Source organism: Odocoileus virginianus, chromosome 14 (assembly GCF_023699985.2).
Source record: "Odocoileus virginianus isolate 20LAN1187 ecotype Illinois chromosome 14, Ovbor_1.2, whole genome shotgun sequence".
NCBI lineage: Eukaryota > Metazoa > Chordata > Mammalia > Artiodactyla > Cervidae > Odocoileus > Odocoileus virginianus.
Genome location: NC_069687.1, coordinates 29,453,593 through 29,469,861, shown reverse-complemented (window position 1 = coordinate 29,469,861; position 16,269 = coordinate 29,453,593). Strand labels below are relative to the sequence as shown.

General features: G+C 40.5%; 1 protein-coding gene across 1 annotated transcript in view; it reads left to right on the top strand.

The window, feature by feature from the left end:
* ADAMTS12 (ADAM metallopeptidase with thrombospondin type 1 motif 12) overlaps positions 1 to 16,269 on the top strand; it is a 378,176-nt gene that overhangs the window by 278,306 nt on the left and 83,601 nt on the right. The window lies entirely within an intron of this gene.

The following is a 16,269-nucleotide window of genomic DNA, read 5'->3' as shown; positions in this document are numbered from 1 at the left end:
CTGAGGGATGGTTGAAAGGTAACACTCAGTGTTCTCCTTTGCATAGCTGGCTAAATGTGGTTTTACTCACTGAAGCAGGGCGATGTAACAAGAAACAGTTCTAAAGAGGAGTTTATAATTATGTAAATTCAGTTAAAGTGCGTGTGAGATGTCCAAGTGAAAATGTCCAAAGGCAGCAAGTAGCATGCTTATTTTAAAATATATGTCAGATTGCTGTCTTTTTCAGTTTGGACTGCTATATAAAACAGAACAGACTGGGAAGCTTCATTTATCACAGTTCTGGAGTCTAGAAATTCCAAGGTCAAGGTGCTCACAGATTCAGTTCTCAGAGAGAATCTTCTGACTTGATGGCTATCTTCTCACTGTATCCTTACATGGCAGAGAGAGCAAAATCTCTCGTGCCCATTCTCCTTTACATTAGGGTGTCTGTTGTGTCATGAGGACCTACCCTCATGATCAAATTACCTCCCACATACCCCACCTGCAAATACCATGACACTGGTGTGGGGGGGCGGGGGCGGGTAGGGCTTCAACATATGAATTTTCAAATGGTCAACAAATGTTCATTCCATAGCACTGTCCTATCAAACTTAGTTTATCCAGAGTAAATTCCTGTTGTAATTATTTTACTGTCTTTCAGTTCAGTTCAGTCGCTCAATTGTGTCCAACTCTTTGCGACCCCATAAACTGCAGCACGCCAGGCCTCCCTGTCCATTACCACTCCCGGAGTTTACCCAAACTCATGTCCATTGAGTCAGTGATGTCATCCAACCGTCTCATCCTCTGTCATCCCCTTCTCCTCCTGACCTCAATCTTTCCCAGCATCAGGGTCTTTTCATATGAGTCAGCCTTCTCATCAGATGGCCAAAGTATTGGAGTTTCAGCTTCAACATCAGTACTTCCAATGAACACCCAGGATTGATCTCCTTTAGGATGGACTGGTTGAATCTCCTTGCAGTCCAAAGGACTCTCAAGAGTCTTCTCCAACACCACAGTTCAAAAGTATCAATTCTTTAGCTCTCAGCTTTCCTTATAGTCCAACTCTCACATCCATACATGATTTCTGGAAAAACCATAGCCTTGACTAGACGAACCTTTGTTGGCAAAGTAATGTCTCTGCTTTTTAATATGCTGTCTAGGTTGGTCATAACTTTCCTTCCAAGGAGTATGTGTCTTTTAATTTCATGGCTGCAGTCCCCATCTGCAGTGATTTTGGAGCCCAAAAAAATAAAGTCAGCCACTGTTTCCAAGGTTTCCGCATCTCTTTACCATGAAGTGATGGGACCAGATGCCATGATCTTAGTTTTCTGAATGTTGAGCTTTAAGCCAACTTTCTCACTCTCCTCTTTCACATTCATCAAGAGGCTCTTTAGTTCCTCTTCACTTTCTGCCATAAGGCTGGTGTCATCTGCATATGTGAAGTTATTGATGTTTCTCCCGGCAATCTTGATTCCAGCTTGTGCTTCATCCAGTTCAGCATTTCTCATGATGTATTCTGCATAGAAGTTAAATAAGCAGGGTGACAATGTACAGCCTTGACATACTCCTTTTCCTATTTGGAACCAGTCTGTTGTTCTATGTCCAGTTCAAACTGTTGCTTCCTGACCTGCATACAGATTTCTCAAGAGGCAGGTCAGGTGGTCTGGTATGCCCATCTCTTTTCAGAATTTTCCACAGTTTCTTGTGATCCACACAGTTAAAGGCTTTGGCATAGTCTATAAAGCAGAAATAGATGTTTTTATGGAACTCACTTGCTTTTTTGATGATATTATATTTCTTTATGGACTTTGGAATTATAATTTATAGGCTTGATTTGAACATGATTTCCTTTTCGTTGTTAAGTCACTAAGTTGTGTCAATTCTTTGCAACCCCAGGGACTACAGCATACCAGGCTCCTCTGTCCTCCACTATCTCCCAGAGCTTGCTCAAACTCATGTTCTTTGAGTCAATGATGCCATCCAACCATCTCATCCTCTGTCACCTCCTTCTCCTCCTGCCCTCAATTTTTCCCAGCATCAGGGTCTTTTACAACGAGTTGGCTCTTCTCATCAGGTGACCAAGTATTGGAGCTTCAGCATCAGTCCTTCCAGTGAATATTCAGGGTTGATTTCCTTTAGGATTGACTAATTTGATCTTGCAGTCCAAGGTACTCTCAAGAGTCTTCCCCAGCACTACAGTTTGAAAGCTTCAGCTCTTTGGTGCTCAACCTTCTTTACGGACAAACTCTCCCTTTTGGTTTCTTTTTATTTTTCTCTTTCCTGTCCTTTTCCTCCGTTTTACTCTCTATGTGCACCCGCTCTTCCTAGTTTTGGCACTTTTTTCCTGACCACCCTGTGAGACTTCATTTCAGGACAGTACTTGTTAAGATGGTTCAGAATTGCCTCTCCTTGTGACATTGAAAATACATTAGGAATTATCACAGAGACAGGAGGCAGCTTGGTGGAATGTTTATGTAACAATCTGAGTCCTTACTTTGCCACCTTCCTAGGCCTGAAGTTGAAGAGTTAGGATCTAAGAAGTTTGTGGTGAGGGTGGTCTCCTTCCCACCTCAGGTGTAGCAGTAAAATCCCTGAGACTTTGCTGGAGTCGAGTACATGGCCATCACCCACAATAGCTTCTGGCAGAGCCTTCACTTAAGCCCTACTCACCCTTTTGCCAGAATTTTTACCTACATTTAAGCATTGTGACATTTTGGTTTTCCCTTTTAAATAGTTATAATTGAATACTTTTTATAATTTTGCATATTACTGAACCACCAGTAATTTTACACATTTGTTGTTTTTGTTCAGCAAAGTCATCTCCAACTCTTTGCACCTCCATGGGCTGCAGCATGCCAGGCTTCCCTGTCCTTCGCTATCTCCTGGTGTTTGCTCAAACTCATGTCTATTGAGTCAGTGATACCATCCAACCATCTCATCCTCTGTCACCTCCTAGTTCTCCTGCCTTCAATCTTTCCTAGCATCAGTCTTTTCCAGTGAGTTGGCTCTTTGCCTCAGGTGGCCTAAGTATTGGAGTTTCAGCTTCAGCATCAGTCCTTCCAATGAAAATTCAGGGTTGACTTCCTTTAGGATTGACTGGTTTTATCTCCTTGCAGTCCAAGGAACTCTCAAGAGTCTTCACCAACTCCTATGTATTACTCTTGTCTATTTGGAGCAGAGAGCTACTAAAGTATATATTCACTAAGATGTTATCAATCATTGGCTTCTTATCTGGATGAAGGCTTTTGAAGGAGAACCAAAATGATATGTTCCAAGGAAAAGATAGAGCTCTGCCTCTGCTGGCTCAGTATTGACCTGCTAAAGAAGGACTGGTGGGATGTTGCCTGTGCCCATCCACCAAATGCTGTCACACGTCTCTAAATCAAGAGGCTTCCACTTCCCAATCAGGCAACTTGTGTGTACAGTCAACTTCTTCTAGCAACTCTATATCTTTTGGCTTCAAGAGAATATTTTGCCTCCACATACGTACCCCTTCTCCTTTTTTCAAAGATGAATTTAAACCAGCATGCCTCCAGGAACAAGAACAAAATGAGGAATCCAAAAAATATAGTTTGTGAGAAAATGCAATAATTTTTGTTGAAATGAGTGAAGGACAAGAAGCAAGTTATATTGATTATTGTAGATAGAGCATTCTGATTAAATCTGGCAAAAAGGCAGCCTGTGTTTTTTCTGCTTTTATATTATTAACAGTTGAGATAACTAACTTACTTAAAATGAAATTTATGATTTAAAAAAATCCACCAAGATGTTATTTCCTTAGTCTATTTTCAATTTTTATCTTTGTTTGAGAGCAGAAATCCTTACGAAAAATTGGCAAGAGAATATTATAAATTTAGTTGACTATCATCAAAGCCAGCCCACTTACTTCCCAAAGCCCACTTTTCAAAGAGAACTCAGAGTATAACAACAGTGTCTCCTGTTTGTGTTCATTCTTCTATCCTCTCTGCCATATTTGATTTTACTCCTGATTTATCTATGGGGCGTGACTTTGGGGTGACTCTGGGAGAATTTGGGATGAGCTGTCCCTTGGGAAAGGTTGGAAGGGAATGGAAGAACAAGCGCTACCATTCATTACAAGAGGCTTGTTGAAGAAAATTTACCCCAGTCACCCATCAAAAGATCAACCATGAAAGTATAACCAATGGATTATCTGTGAAGGAACAGCTGCAGAAATGGCTTGACACAGATGCTGTGTTGAGCTTTAGGAAGCTTCAGGACTCCTTACTAAAAAGAAATATTTTGGCAAAACCTCAAGCTCACTTTTGTAAGACTGTAAAAGCCATAGTTTTGCCCCATTCTAACCTAAGTACTGCAGGAAGCTTCTAGTTGTAGTACATTCTAACCAAAATTGCCTTATGTCTCTTAAAACTTATGGCAGTGGCACTATTGTGAGACAGTGAGTCATCACTTCTGAGTGTGACCTTTGCCAGTTGTGTGTCTGTGGTCTCCTCGATGCTGTGTTTTTAGGAGTAGAAGTACAACAGTGACCTGCATCAAAGGGAGAACATGCCCCACTCTGGATATCACCTGGCTTGGCTGAATTCTCTCTGGAGTATAATCAATCATTGTCCCTTTGTTTAAGAAACATGTTCTGATAGGAAAAGGCAAATACTGACAATTCCAAAGACAATGGGAAGCTCCTAGAGATTGCTAGAACTGTACTAAACTGCCTTAGAAACTAGATCATGTTCATTAGAAATAAATACATGTAGAAAAGATACCTACATTCACTGAAACTAATCCTTAGAGGGTCTATCTGACAGTATTCCTATGAAGGCTCAGAATAATCACATACATTTGGGATATGTCCACATATCCTTGATAAAGGGTGAGAATAATACATTAAGGCATGTATTTCACTCTAATCCTGATAGGTGACCATATAGTGATTGTGCATGCTCAGTCACTCAGTCCAACTCTTTGCTCTTGGCTCCCCTGTCCATAGGATATTGCAGACAAGAATACTGGAGTGGGTTGCCATTCCCTCCTCCAAGTGATCTTCTCTACCCAGGGATCAATTGCCCATCTCCTGCATTGGCAGGCAGATTCTTTACCAATGAGCCACTTGGGAAGCCCATAGTGATGTTTAGAAGACAGAAAATCAGAGTCAGATACTTCCTTGACTTTTTTAAATTGCACTCATCTTGGTTCTATTCCATCTGACTTGTCCTCTGTTAATTGTCAAGTAGGATTTTTTTAAAAAAAGTGTTAGTCACTCAGTCTGTCCAACTCTTTGCAACCTGATGGACTGAGCCCACCAGGCTCCTCTGTCCATGGAATTCTCCAGGCAAGAATACTGGAGTGGGTTGTCATGCTCGTCTTCAGAGGAACTTCCCGACCCAGGGATTGAACCCACATCTCCTGTGCTGCAGGCAGATTCCTTACCGTCTGAGTCAATAGGGAATCTCTTTATCCTCTGTAATTGTCAAGTTGGATCAACCAAGTCCAGATATTAACTCCCCGAAAATATCAAAATATATATGTTTCAATATGTAGGGCTTCATAAAAATAATAGGATTCATTGAGACAGATTTAAATATATGCTACAGAATAAGGATTATATAGTTTATCATATGCATAAATATAAAAAATAAACTACTAGTAGCACACAGTAGAGATCTGATAACTTTCCAGTTGCCTTTTACTAATGAACTAGTGAGAACTCTTAGCCTAGAGGAGTTAATCTATTTTTTTTAGTGTTTGCCCTAGAATTAGCAATATATGTTTACAGCTAATCCAAGTCCACTTTCAAGTATTCATAGCACTTTGCCGCTCCATAGGTAGTAAGAATACCTTATAATAACAAAATAATCCTAGTTACTGCCTCTTGTCTGTTGTATCATTTCTGTCATTCATTTCATTTATATATGTACCTAAGCCCATATACATGTGTATCATACACACATAAGCATCATAATCAAAATAACTGAATACACTGTTGGTATTATTATTAATATTTTTAACAAACTGTTTTCTGTTAGATCAGCTCATTATTAAAAAAAGTGCAAGTGTTTATTTAACCTTCATTTATTGCTTTTCCTTTTTTAATATAGATTCAAATTTCTGATTTTTAATGGTTTCCTTCTTTCTTAACATTTGTTTCCCACAGGTCTACTGGCAACAAATTCCTTCCACTTTTGTTTGTCTGAGAAAGTATTTCTGCTTCTCTTTTGAATGGTAATTTCATAGGGTGCCCAATTCTAGGTTGCTGTTTTGTTGTTTTTTTTTTCTCTCAACAATTCTAGTATTTCACTCCACTCTCCTCTTGCTTGTGAGATTTCTGAGAAGTCTTATGGAGTTCTTTGTGCCTCTGTGAATAAGGTGTTTTTTCCCTCTGACTTGTTTCACAATTTTTTTTCTTTGTCTTTGATTTTCTGTAATCTGAATATGATATACCTAGGTGTAGTTTTTTGGCATTTATTCTGACGTGGTATCTTGGGATATCCTGGATCTGTGGTTTGGTATCTGATGTTCAGTTGTTCCATTACTCAGTCATGTCCGACTCTTTGCAACCCCACGGACTGCAGTTCACCAGGCTTCCCTGTCCTTCACCATCTCCCAGAATTGGCTCATGTCCATTGAGTCGGTGATGCCATCCAACAATCTGTCCTCTGTCATGCCCCTTCTCCTCCTGCCTTCAATCCTTCCTAGCATCAAGGTCTTTTCCAGTGAGCTGGCTCTTCATATCAGGTGGCCAAAGTATTGGAGCTTCAGCTTCAGCATCAGTCCTTCCAATGAATACTCAGGATTGATTTCTTTTAGTGTTGACCGGTTTGATCTCCTTGCTGTCCAAGGGATCTCAAGAGTCTTCTCCAAGCCACAGTTTAAATAAAAAGCATCAATTCTTCGGCACTCAGCTTTATGATCCAACTCTCACATCCATACATGACTACTGGAAAAACCGTAGCCTTGACTAGATGGCTTTTGTTGGCAAAATAGTGTCTCTGCTTTTTAATATGCTGTCTAGGTTTATCATAGCTTTTCTTCCAAGGAGCAAACATCTTTCAATTTTGTGGCTGTAGCCACCATCTGCAGTGATTTTGGAGCCCAAGAAAATAAAGTCTGTCACTGTTTCCATTGTTTCCCCATCTATTTGCCATGAAATGATGGGACTGGATGCCATGATCTTAGTTTTTTGAATGTTGAGTTTTAAGCCAGCCTTTTCACTGTCCTCTTTCACCTTCATCAAGAGGGTCTTTAGTTACTCTTTTAACATTAAGTTGGTAAAATTCAGCTTCCCATGGTGGTCCACTTATGAGTTTCTGCTTTGGGAAGTTGGGAATCTGTGACTCCCTCTATTCATCTGTCTGCGTCTCAAGTCTTAGAGATAGCAGTTTGACCTATACACTTTCCTCTCACATGCCCAAGAAGAATAGTTGGTTTTTCAGTCTGTCCAGGTTTTTACTTGTCATTACAACAGAGTGGCCACTTCCAAGTTCCTTACATATGGAACTTTTAACCAGAATCCTTTCCAATGAGGCTAATCTAATGTTCTCATATTCTACTGGTCATCTTTGTCACATTCCATCCCTTTTTTTTATCACATGCGGCCAGCAGAGATTAGTGCCCCCCTGTTTCCAGGACCGTAGTTTGGTTCCCTAATAATGCACTTTCTGGGGATCTCTCAGTTGGTTTCTCTGAAGGCTGGCTTTGCTCAGTGTTCCCTGAAATTGCTGGCTGACTGCTTTTCTTGTTAACCTGTGAGTTTTGTGAGATGTTTCTAGCCTCTGCCTCTTTTTTAAGCTTGTGCTTTGCCTGATGTGTACATAGCAGGTGTAGAAGAGGAATTATAAGCAGGAAAGAGTACTTCTTGATCCTAAGTTTTGAAAATGGATCCTACCTCATTCCATTAAGCATTCTTCAAGCACCAGCAATGATCCTATTTGATTATATCTTATGTACTTACTTATTTCTTTAAAAATTTCTTTCTGATCAGGACAGTCAGTATATGAAATCAGTTCATAGGGATTTCAGGGAGGAAGAAATTATTGGCCTTAAGTCTTAACCAGTGTTGTGACAAGTGTGGGTTTCAGCAATGGATAATAATAAAATCAAACCTCATTAATTGATATACAATTAATATTTGTACTTACTGAAGTCAGTTTCAATGTCCTTTTGAGCTAGAGAAACAATCGTATAAATCAGGGTTCTGCTGTTTGCAGTAAGAAGCTCACATTATTGGAGTATGAGGATGGGATGAGTTAGATTTGCTCTATTCCCTGGTATCAGAGTGTGAAGCCAACCCTGACCTCACAACATTCAGAAAACAGAGCTGTGCAGGCAAATAGTGCCCCATGATTAGTGAGTGGGTTACAAAGAGGCTTCACATTCAGGCTAAAATCTTTTCTCAGGGACCTAACATGCATTAAGCACTGTGCCAGGACTTAGGGGACATCATCTTAGATCCATCATGTATGCATCAGAGTATATGCATCATTTATATCCTCACAGCAACCTTATACAATACTCTCATGAACATGAGGATAAGGAAAATGAGGTTGGAGGAAGTTAGAAAGACTGCCCAAGATCATTTGATACATGTTAAAAGCAGGATTCAAAACCATTTCTGATGCCAGTGGTGGTGGTATTAATGTTGACATTGTAGTTGTTGTTGAAGACGCACATGCACATCAGTGTATTTGAGCTCTTGCGGTGATGGGATTCAAGTTCTTCTTGACTGAACCTTCATTGCGAAGGATAGATCTGAATTCACTGATCAAGAAAATCACAGATAAAGGGAGTCAAGGAGCCAGAAAATACAAAATATATGTTTATTGGGAACTGAAATTGCAAGTTGATAGATTTAGATGGACTTGCCAACAAGACATATGGTTATATAATTCCTATTCTTCCTATGAAATTAAATGTTGTTTCTGTTTATTTAAGAGAATTCTGGCAGTGTTTGTTTTTATCTCACATTATTAGACTCCAGGTTATATCCAGTTTTAGGAGAATTATCAATTATGTGCTGGTGTAAAATTTAACTTGTACTGCTTAACTTGTCCTCAAATGGTTATTTTTATTAAAAGATCTTGTTCTTTTTCAGTATTTTAAAGACTGGGTACAGTACTTTGAATCTTTTTCAGATGCTGTGATTAAATATTCAGTGCTTTAGTATCTTTGATCTTAAGTTAAAATAATAGGAAATCTTACATTTTCTGCCACAGATCATTACAATAAGCTAAGTCTTCAGTTTATGCCCTCCTAAATTAAATTTTTGAGTCAGAAAAATCTTGTATGAGCTAAATTAACCATATAACAGTCTCTCTTTATTTTACAATCTCAATATTGAATTGAGAATATGATGAACTGCATTGTTCTGTTTAATTTTGTTTTGGTTTTGGACAGAAGAAACTTGTTCTTTATATCAAAGGATAATTTTCACTCAAGATGATCAGGTTCAAGTGTATATGAAGATAATTTTTTTAAGGTAAAAGTTCTTAATTAATCTCTCACTGTGTGTTAGTCACTCAGTCGTGACCAACTCTTTGCAACCCCATGGACTGTAGCGCACCAGGCTCCTCTGTCCATGGAATTCTCCAGCAAGAAAACGGGAGTGCGTTGCTATGCTCTTCTCCAGGGATCTTCCTGACCCGGGGATCAAACCAGGTCTCTTACATCGCAGGTCAATTGTTTACCTTCTGAGCCTCAAGAAAGCCCCAACCTCTCACTACCAGTGTCTTTTAAAGTTTGCTATATGTTCACAGCTTCATGGTGACATTCTCATTGCTATATGTGGAGACAGTGAGTCAGATTCCTCTACAAAACTTTGGATTTGATTCTCATCTATTTAGAATGTGATTGATTTCCACTTACTGCCCTTTTCAAGTAAATACTTAGAGATAATCAGTTAACTTAGTTCTGGGCCAACATTTGATTGGCACCTTAATTATTTAGAATTTCTTTGTGGGCTGTGTTCAGTGTGTATGTTAAAGGGTCAAAAGGCAAGCCAGATTTAAAAGCCAACATCATTTTTCTTTTTTGAATTACAGGAAAAGGTCAGGGTCACACAGATTCAACCTAATCTCTTACACTTTCTGCATTTGCAGTGTTACATCATGATCACTACTCTTAAAATGATGACTGATTCTGACCGCCTCCACAAAGAAGTATTACAATATCCTATGTCAGAGGAGGATTCTGTTATTTCAGCCGTTGGTTTACAGAGGTGATTATGACTATGCCACTCATAATTAATGGTTTGAGCTTTTTATTACAATGGAGTTGTTATCAGTCAGGGTGCCCTGCACACCCAAACAGAATACCTTGACTACTTTCAAAGGTGTGCATAGGGCTTAGGGAAGCCAAGAAAGTTGATTCATTACCTCTGTCCATCCATTAATAGTAGAGGATGGAGGGAACAAAGGATGGATGGTAATCCTAGGCCTAAAGAAGTAAAAGAAGAAGCAATTATCTAAAGAAACAATGTCTCCATTCCCCAAATCTAATTGGAAACCACAGCAATCCATAGCATCAGCTTCCACAGAATGGATCTAGAGTGAAAACAAACAAACAAACAAACAAAAAAATGGAATGAAAACAGAAAACACAAGAGGGGGTGAAATGAAAAGTCAATAAAATCAGTAGTGGTGAGTTTCCTAGCAAGCCAAGCTCAGTGGTAGCTCTGGGTCTTGACTCAAAAAAAGAAGGAAGCTAGCGTTTATTGAGTACTGTTCCAGTTACTATTGCTATATAACATGGCAACCTAAATTTAGTGTTCTAAAACAACCATTTTACTGTGCTCTGTAGGTAAGGTTGGGCTTCTTATCTATAAAATTGGACTGGTAAAGAACCTACCTGCCAATGCAGGAGATGTAAGAGACTCAGGTTCAGTCCCTGGGTTGGGAAGATCCCCCTGGAGAAGGGCATGGCAACCCCCTCCAGTGTTCTTGCCTGGAGAATCCCATGGACAGAGGAGCCTAGGGGACTACAGTACATGTGGTCACAAAGAGTCAGAGATGATTGAAGTGACTTAACATGCATGCACGTAGGTAGGATTCTGTAGGTCAGAAATTTAGACAGGATACAGTAGGGATGGCATGCCTTAGCTCCACAGTGTTTGACACCTCAGCTGGGAAGACCTGGATGGCAAAGAATGATTCAAATGCCTGGGAGCTGGAATCATCTGGAGGCTTCTTAACTCATATGATTGACACGTGGGCTGGAAAACTCATTGGGGACTGTCAACTGGACTAAACTGAGAGACTAAACCTGGTCTTTCCAAGGATGGGGGCTTCTTACTCCATGGCAGGTGGAGGGTCTTGAGAGTGACAGATTCTAAAGAATTGGACAGGAGCTACATGGTCTTTTATGACCTCACCTCTGAACTCACATAACTTCATTTCTTCATTCAGTCTCAAGTCAGGATAACTAGAGAAGAACATGCCAAAAGAGAGGTTATTGTTGCAGCCATCTTTGGAAAATATACCTTGTCACCAAGGCAATATGAACTAGCAATGTTGAGACATTCTGATGGCAGGTGAAACAAACTTTTCCAAATTAATGGTAAAATTATATTAATCAGAATTCACTTATTAGTCAATGTTTTCCATGATTAAACTTTATCTTCTCTTCATGGATTATAGATTTTAAAAGTAGAAGACACTCCCAGAAATAAACTAACTCAGCATCACACTCTTAAACAGTCTGAATGTCATTATTCTCATTTTGCTGCAGTTAAACTAATAATGAATAGAAGGAAAAGTAGAGAATAGAACCTAGGACTCTTGGATTTTATTTGTCTTATTTATTTAACTAGAATTTGATAAGGGATGAAATTATAGATTACATTTTACCAAATGAACAGAGAAGCACCTGTGTAGAGTCAGAAGCACCTGGCCAGGTATTGTGTTCCTATAACCTGGGAGAAATCAGTCTGCTGGGTTGGGGCCCCTCATTGGAAGGTTTGGGCTTAGCTTTGTATCTATGAAGTGAGAACTCAAGAGCTAGAAGAATAGAAGATTAGTGGTCTGTGGTGTTGGAGAAGACTCTTGAGAGCCCCTTGGACTACATGATCAAACCAGTCGATCCTGAAGGAAATCAATCCTGAATATTTTTTGGAAGGACTGATGCTGAAGTTGAAATTCCAATCCTTTGGCCACCTGATGCAAAGAGCTGGCTTATTAGAAAAGACCCTGATGCTGGGAAAGATTAAAGGCAGGAGGAGAAGGGGATGACAGAGGATGAGATGGTTGGATGGTATCAGCAACTTAATAGACATGAGTTTGAGCAGGCTCCGGGAGATGGTGAAGGACAGGGAAGCCTGGCGTGCTGCAGTCCATGGGGTCACAAAGAGTCAGACATGACTGAGCAACTGAACAGTGACAACAGTGACCATTAATTCCAACAGAGAAACTCTGACACGTGGTTTATTTTCCCCCATGCACTCAGCAGTATCTGCCTGGGCCATTCATCCACTCATCTGGCTGCTGGTCCAGCAGATTGACTCCTGAAATGTTATTAACTTTCTGGTGGGGGCCGTTTGTAATGTCTGTGCCCTCCTGCTACTTCTGGGGTGAGAAGCACTGACTTATCTTTCCTCTTAATGCACAGAAACAAGCCTTTTGTGGGGGGATGTTTCCAACCTGTGAAGAGTCATCTGACAGTTGCCTTTTATGTTTTGAGACCAAGAATTCACCAAACTATCCAAAGTTTTACTGAAACTTCTAAGATCTAAGCTTTTTCTTTTTTTTTTTTTCTCTTCTATAATGGCAGATGTCACGTCAGTTTTTCTGGATTCAGTCATTGCAATCTCCACCCCACTCATATTATATAAGACTTCTCTACAGGTGTGTCTATCTTTCCAGACAATGACTCAGTCATTATGCCATGAAAGATTCTTTTATAGTGTTGCTTCAAGCTGTTGGTAGTACTTTGTTTATATGACAAAAAAAAAAAAGACATAGTCTATCATTTGAGAAAGCCTGAGTGGTTGAAATGTTACCTGTCTCTTTAAATAGAACTAAACAGTGTTGACTCAACAATAAAATCAGGAACTAAATAATAAAAGAGGAACTAAAGAGCCTCGTGCTAAATGTGAAAGAGGAGAGTGAAAAAGCTGGCTTAAAACTCAACATTCAGAAAGCTAGGATCTAGTCCCATCACTTCGTGGCAAATAGATGGGGAAACAATGGAAACAGTGTCAGACTTTATTTTTTTGGGCTCCAAAATCACTGCAGATGGTGACTGCAGCCATGAAATTAAAAGATGCTTGCTCCTTGGAAGAAAAGCTATGACAAACCTAGACAGTGTATTAAAAAGCAGAGACATCACTTTGCTGACAAAGGTCTACCTAATCAAAGCTGTGGTTTTTCCAGTAGTCAAGTACAGATGTGAGAGTTAGACCATAAAGAAAGCTGAGTGCTGAAAAATTGATGCTTTTTTAACTGTGGTGTTGGAGAAGACTCTTGAGAGTCCCTTGGACTGCAAGGAGATCAAACCAGTCCATCCTAAAGGAATCAGTCCTAAATATTCATTGGAAGGGCTGATGCTGAAGCTGAAGCTCCAGTCCTTTGGCCACCTGATTTGAAGAACTGACTCCTTAGAAAAGACCCTGATGCTGGGAAAGATTGAAGGCAGGAGGAGAAGGGGACAACAGAGGTTGAGATGATTGGATGGCATCAGCGACTTGATGGACATGAGTTTGAGCAAACTCCAGGAGTTGGTGATGGACACGGAAGCCTGGCATGCTACAGACCATGGTGTTGCAAAGAGTTGGACACGACTGAGCAACTGAACTGAACTGAGTGAACAGCAAGATACTGTTGATTTATTTTAAAGCCTTCACTTACTGTTTTGCATTTCCTTCTGATATTTTTGAATTTATTGTTTTTCAGTTGCTCAGTCGTGTCTGAATCTTTGTGACCCCATGGATTGCAGCACACTAGGCTTCCTGCCTTTCACCATCTCCTGAAGTTTGCTCAAACTCATGTCCACTGAGTCAGTGATGCCATCCAACCATCTCATCTGAGATACAATCTCTGACATCTGAATATTCAAGATAGCCCCAGATATTGGCATGAGTCCATGTAAGGGCATGTGAGGCAGTGCGTGGTAGGGGAGCTCCCCAGTTTGGGTCCCGCCAGCACTGTGGATATGGGGAATCCCTTCATGTCATTGGCACTAAAGCAAGGAGGTGGCTAGCTTATTGGTGCACATGTGGCCCTTCCAATTCTGGGCTTCAACAGTGAGCCCACTCGAGGCCCGGATGCCCTGAGAGCTCAGGGTGCCCGTCTCTGTGCTGGCCAATTACTCTCTTGCTTAGGGCCTCCATCTTTAGTCTTCCCACCCAGCCTTTCCCATTTCGCATGGAATCATTGGCCCCCTCAGGAGAGATGATGACACTCTTCCTACCTCCCTATACCTCTCAATCCGTGACATCTGGCCACTCCCCCACATTTTCTTGCCGATGATGTCCTAGCTAGTAAAGCCAGTGGTCCTTTCTTTTCCCTTCCTAACCTGTATGACTTCACTGTGCTTCTGTTTTCTCATCTGTCAGGTAGCAATAGTGTGTAGTAATAGTGTTGACCTCATTGGGTTGTGAGGTTTTAATTATTATACATCATAGTATATAATAGGTGCTATGTTATACATACACACACTTAGACTTCAGTTCAGTTTCTCAGTTGTGTCTGACTCCTTGTGACCCCATGAACCACAGCACACCAGGCCTCCCTGTCCATCACCAACTCCCGGAGTCCACCCAAACCCATGTCCATTGAGTCAGTGATGCCATCCAACCTCTCATCCTCTGTCGTCCCCTTCTCCTCCTGTCTTCAATCTTTCCCAGCATCAGGGACTTTTCCAATGAGTCAGCTCTTCACATCAGGTGGCCAAAGTATTGGAATTTCAGCTTCAACATCAGTCCTTCCAATGAACACCCAGAACTGATCTCCTTTAGGATGGACTAGTTTGATCTCCTTGCAGTCCAAGGGACTCTCAAGAGACTTCTCCAACACCACAATTCAAAAGCATCAATTCTTCAGTGCTTAGCTGTCTTTATAGTCCAACTCTCACATCCATACATGACCACTGGAAAAACCATAGCCTTGACTAGATAGACTTACACATATATGTGTATATATTTGTCTGGGACATACATAGGTAGTCACACACACATATACACATACACACACACACACATACAAGTCTGAGCAGTGCCCTGGGCAAGGCAAGCACTAGATGGGTTAATTATTACTCAGTTAGTTAGTGTTAGTCGCTCAGTTCAGTTCAGTCTCTTAGTCATGTCCGACTCTTTGTGACTCCATGAACTGCAGCATGCCAGACTTCCCTGTCCGTCACCAACTCCCAGAACTTTTGGAGCCCAAAATATAAACTCTCTCACTGTTTCCACTGTTTCTCCATCTATTTACCATGAAGTGATGGAACTGGATGCCATGATCTTTGTTTTTTGAGTGTTGAGTTTTAAGCCAGCTTTTTCACTCTCCTCTTTCACTTTCATCAAAAGGCTCTTTAGTTCCTTTTGCTTTCTGCCGTAAGAGTGATGTCATCTAGCAACAGACAGAGGATTAATCTCAAGAATATACAAGCAACTCCTGCAGCTCTATTCCAGAAAAATAAATGACTCAATCAAAAAATGGGCCAAAGAACTAAACAGACATTTCTCCAAAGAAGACATACAGATGGCTAACAAACAAATGAAAAGATGCTCAACATCACTCATTATCAGAGAAGTGCAAATCAGAACCACAATGAGGTACCATTACACGCCAGTCAGGATGGCTGCTATCCAAAAGTCTACAAGCAATAAATGCTGGAGAGGGTGTGGAGAAAAGGGAACCCTCTTACACTGTTGGTGGGAATGCAAACTAGTACAGCCACTATGGAGAACAGTGTGGAGATTCCTTAAAAAACTGGAAATAGAACTGCCATATGACCCAGCAATCCCACTCCTGGGCATACACACCGAGGAAACCAGATCTGAAAGAGACACGTGCACCCCAATGTTCATCGCAGCACTGTTTATAATAGCCAGGACATGGAAGTAACCTAGATGCCCATCAGCAGACGAATGGATAAGAAAGTTGTGGTACATATATACACAACAGAATACTACTCAGCCATTAAGAAGAATACATGAATCAGTTCTAATGAGATGGATGAAACTGGAGTCCATTATAGAGAGTGAAGTAAGCCAGAAAGATAAAGACCAATACAGTATACTAACACATATATATGGAATTTAGAAAGATGGTAACAATAACCCTATATGCAAAACAGAAAAAGAGACACAGATGTAAAAAACAGACT